Source organism: Schistocerca gregaria, chromosome 7, assembly GCF_023897955.1.
Source record: "Schistocerca gregaria isolate iqSchGreg1 chromosome 7, iqSchGreg1.2, whole genome shotgun sequence".
Classification (NCBI taxonomy): domain Eukaryota; kingdom Metazoa; phylum Arthropoda; class Insecta; order Orthoptera; family Acrididae; genus Schistocerca; species Schistocerca gregaria.
The window spans coordinates 241,840,351-241,844,930 of NC_064926.1; the positions used below are offsets into that span (position 1 = coordinate 241,840,351).

At 41.4% G+C, this 4,580-nt stretch overlaps 1 non-coding gene across 1 annotated transcript; it reads left to right on the forward strand.

Moving 5' to 3' along the window:
* The first annotated feature begins 380 nt into the window (after positions 1-380).
* Trnat-cgu (transfer RNA threonine (anticodon CGU)) lies at positions 381-452 on the forward strand. Its single transcript has one exon. It is a non-coding gene; the product is annotated as a tRNA-Thr (tRNA).
* Positions 453-4,580: the final 4,128 nt, after the last annotated feature.

A 4,580-nucleotide genomic window follows, 5' to 3' on the forward strand; every position in this document is an offset into this window, starting at 1 on the left:
TTGTTTAGAAACAAACGTTGTAGCTTGTAAAATGTATTAAATTATTACATGTTTTAGTGGAAATATACTGACAGTTTAAGACGGGGAAAATAGGCTGAGGGTGTGAATTCAAGTTTGTGTTAGGTTCAAATGGCTCTGAGCACTATGCGACTTAACTTCTGAGGTCATCAGTCGCCTAGAACGTAGAACTAATTAAACCTAACTAACCTAAGGACATCACACACATCCATGCCTGAGGCAGGATACGAACCTGCGACTGTAGCGGTCGCTCGGCTCCAGACTGTAGCGCCTAGAACCGCACGGCCACTCCTGCCGTCAAGTTTGTGTTAGGGAGGAGGGTATTCGACTATGTTAGCCCATGAAGTTCAGTTACCTACTCTGCCGCAGTGGTGTAATGGCTAACACATCTGCCTCGTAAGCAGGTGACCAAGGTTCAGGTCCTGGCTGTGGCACAAGTTTTAATTCATTTCTTTAGCTTCCATCGTTATTGGAGACATTTCTATTGCTGACTGTGAATAGAGTACTGAACAACATTACATCAATTTTTACATCATGTGCAGACTGTTAATTATAGCTTTTACAAGTTGTATGCTTTTAGGTTGGTTAGTACATCCAAGTGTGTGTGACAGGAGCAAGCAATTAATGCTTATTCTCCCATGTGCGGCAGGTCAGATGTTGAAGTGTGGATGCATGGACGCAATATGGTTAGTGTATACTGACAGGCGTAGTGGAGCAGTTACAGCCATTCAGAAAACATTGGGTCCTAAATAAAGTTTGTGACATGTCTGTGAGAAGAATGTTTGATGCAGAGAAAAACGAGCAACACACTGATATATGTACATATTAAGGTACCACATATAAAAGTATCTGCGCTTACAGCCTGTATACACAATCCTCTGACATACTCACATCAATGATCATACATATTGGAATTCCACATCAATCTCCATTCACTATGCGAGGTGTTTCAAAAATAACAGCTTTTTATATGGTGTTCTGAATTCCACAAATATTGCACCCAAAACTTTTTGGAGTAGGTACAGCATCTTGCCTTGAACTTTCGATGCATGCACTTATAAACTGAGTAGCTCAACAAAATCATCATCATCAACCTTATATATATATATATATATATATATATATATATATATATATATATATATATATACTTTACAATACTGTCAACAAGCGTTTTAACACCGTCTCGCCATTGACTTAGTCTATCCTCTGTAGCACATACTGCATCACGCAAAACACACGTTAGAAATACGCTCTGCAATGACTCTGACGTTGTTAATATTAATGTAGAAACACAAAACACAATGAGTATTGAAGCACTGACTCTGCTGCTTTTGAACATGGGAATGCAGAAACAGAATGCGCTTTACTAAGTTGTCAACTGATCCTCAATATACACCAGTTCGCCGCGCGGGGTAGCCGTGCGGTCTGGGGCGCTTTGTCACGGTTTGCGCGGCTTCTCCCGTCGGAGATTCGAGTCCTACCTCGGGCATGGGTGTGTGTGTTCTCCTTAGCGTAAGTTAGTTTAAGTTAAAGTAAGTGGTGTGTAAGCCTAGGGATCGATGACCTCAGCAGTTTGGTTCCATAGTCCAAACCACAAATTTCCAAAAAAATTTACGCCAGTTCCAGCTTCGTATCTCGCCATACCTTCTTAGTTTCCACTATAGCTTTAAAGTCAATGTAAGTTGATATCACAACATTAACACAGATAGACCCCTTGGTGGTTAAATGGCGAACAGGATCATTTTCTCGACAGCTCAGTATTAACTACATGGTGGACTGTTGGGTCGATATATATATATATATATATATATATATATATATATATATATATATATATATATTCCCCCTCCAAACAGAGGTGTTATCTACCAATCATCTACATGGCTGATTGGTGAAGTAAGCACATCATGTAAGTGCTGTTAGTATCTTGTAGGTTAGTATACTTCATTGGTTTATGTAAGAGAAGGGAAAGATCTGGTAAAGACGACGTAATTCTCCCGAGAAAATAAGGGTGGATTATGGTATGTATATATGAGTGTATATAAACAGATATTTCTTACTCGATTAGTGCTTGGAAAAGGTTTGGAACTGTCTACAAGAAAGCAGGAAGATCTGTGTGGGAATCGGAGTTGGTGGTAATATAGGGTTTGGTAGTTTATCTGAATGTAAATAAATCCAACTATTGAACATGAACAGAACCAGAAATCATCTACATAATCACCAGGAAACATTAACTGCCACACAAGTATCTAGGAGGGAGACAAAACGGAAGAATATTTCGGGTTCAGATTCAAATGCAAGACTTTTCTTAAGGGAGGATGTAATCCACTCAATGATAACTGACAGTTTGACTTGCGTGTAGCAGCTACAGTCCTCGGTCAACTCTCGAATAGCACGTGAGGAGGAAAAAATGTACGAGATTGGGAGTAAACAGAGAAACTCTCTGCACTGTTACAGTACCTCTTAATGTTGCGTGGTTGTATCGGATCTGCAGAGCAGCTGCACCAATGTATGATCAGACAGATAGCGCGTCACACTGTCATGGCCGTATTACGATATATACTCCTTTTGAAAAAAAAGGATTACTACTTCTCACAAAAACGATATGCATTCGACTAAGACTCTGATGACACTATGCTGCCGCCATCATATATCCAATGTAGTGATGATGTGAATACGTCAAAGGGGGCTAGGATATGTACAGAGACATACATAGATAATCATTCGATATCGATGAACTGAATGTGTTATGACTGATTTTCTTGGCTTAGACCTTGCATCTTAAAACTGGAGCAGCAAGAGTTCTTCAGAAAGCTGAAATGTACACTCTAGAAACGCAAATGGACGTTCACTGAGAGGCGACAGGTGGCGTTTTCTGAGGAATCACGTTTTATGCCCCATGGATAGTCCCTAGCTCATCTCGTCATTTTGAAATGCACAGTGGATTAACACAAGTGAGCATCTATCGCACTTAAGTATCTAACGTTCGAAACCATGTCCACCTCTACACGTACTTTTTTTTCTTTTTTGCTTGGCACCTGCAGGACAACGCAGCCTGTGAAACAATTCGCAGCATACGTGCGTGGTTCTAAGAGCACCAGGATGAGTTTACAGTTCTCCACTAGCCACCAAACATCCCCGGATTTAAACTGAAACGAGAATCTGTTGGATAACTTCGATAGGGCTGTTCGCGATTTGGATCCTGGGGAATTGTCCCCTATACCCTCACATTAAAAAAAAAAAAAAAAAAAAAAAAAAAAAAACAAAAAAAAAAAAACAAACTATATCTGGTGTAGCGATTCGTAGAGAAGATTTAGGGTATGCAGCATATAGGCAATCAATTTGCTTCTCGATATATTTGTTAAAGTGGGATATGAAATAAAGGTGGTACACTACTATACTGTACAGCTGTATATCGATGGCTGAAGCTTTAATGGAGGAAGTGTTGAAGGCGAAGGAGCGGCGTATAAAGCACGTTTTCAACTCATTACAGCACCATACACGTGTCTCACGAAATGACTAGCACGGTAAGGACATTCTTCCCATGCACAACTTATGTGTGTTTTATGTTGGTAGAAAAGTCATATTCCGGCGAAACGATACTGGCTGAAGAGACTGCATTCAGCTAAGGTTCTGATCGGAAATCCCTTATGTGAATATTGGACCTGTCTGCCTATATCAAATTAATCTTATCCTGAGCTCTGACTGGTTGAAGAATGTAGGATTAGGGTGGGTACACTGTTGGATGATCGCCCTGAATTGTAGTGTAACAGTTTCAGAAGTGCCGGTGACTATAAACCAATACTATTTCAAAATCGAACATTGGAAGATTCGTGAATGGTGCGAAGCATATTAGTTCCTCCCACATACGTCTCGTAAAATGACTGCAGCGAGTAAATTGGGGCTAATACAAAGGTTTCACTCAGATACATTTAGCAGCATAGGTTCCGTATAATACCCGATAAGTATCTTAGAGTGGGATAGGAAAGAAAGGCGATATTACTGCTGCATTCAATGGAGTCATTGTTATCGGAGAGAATGTGGAGGAATGACATACAAGGAGTTCGGATACTTTTGATCACACAGTGTATTGAATACGCGGAATAATTGCGTGCATGCGTGTGATCGTTTGTTCCATTACATTTGTAAAAAAAAGCGGAAACCAGGCACGTGCGAGTTGCACATGTTCTTGGCTTCACCTTTAAGTGCTACCAAGCGTTTAAAGGTCTATGAGGGGCTATGAAAACAAGAGCGTTAACACCGCTGTTCGGTGTTATTTTTTCTCCGATGCTTAATATGTCTTGTTGATGTCTAAACACGAGATGCACAGACACGGACGGTGCCAACCGTCACCTCCTGTGGCGCCACCTGGATCCGCACAAACTGCGCCACGCAGATTACAGAGCTGGACCGCGCCAGCTGCCTCCGTCCGTGACGTCACTGCTATTCCAGTCCGTACTGCCCTGTCGCGTCGGCTGCTATCTGCCAGCATCCGTGACGTCACTGCTATTCCAGTCCGTTCTGCCTTGTCGCGCCAGCTGCAATCTGGTAAGTGCTCC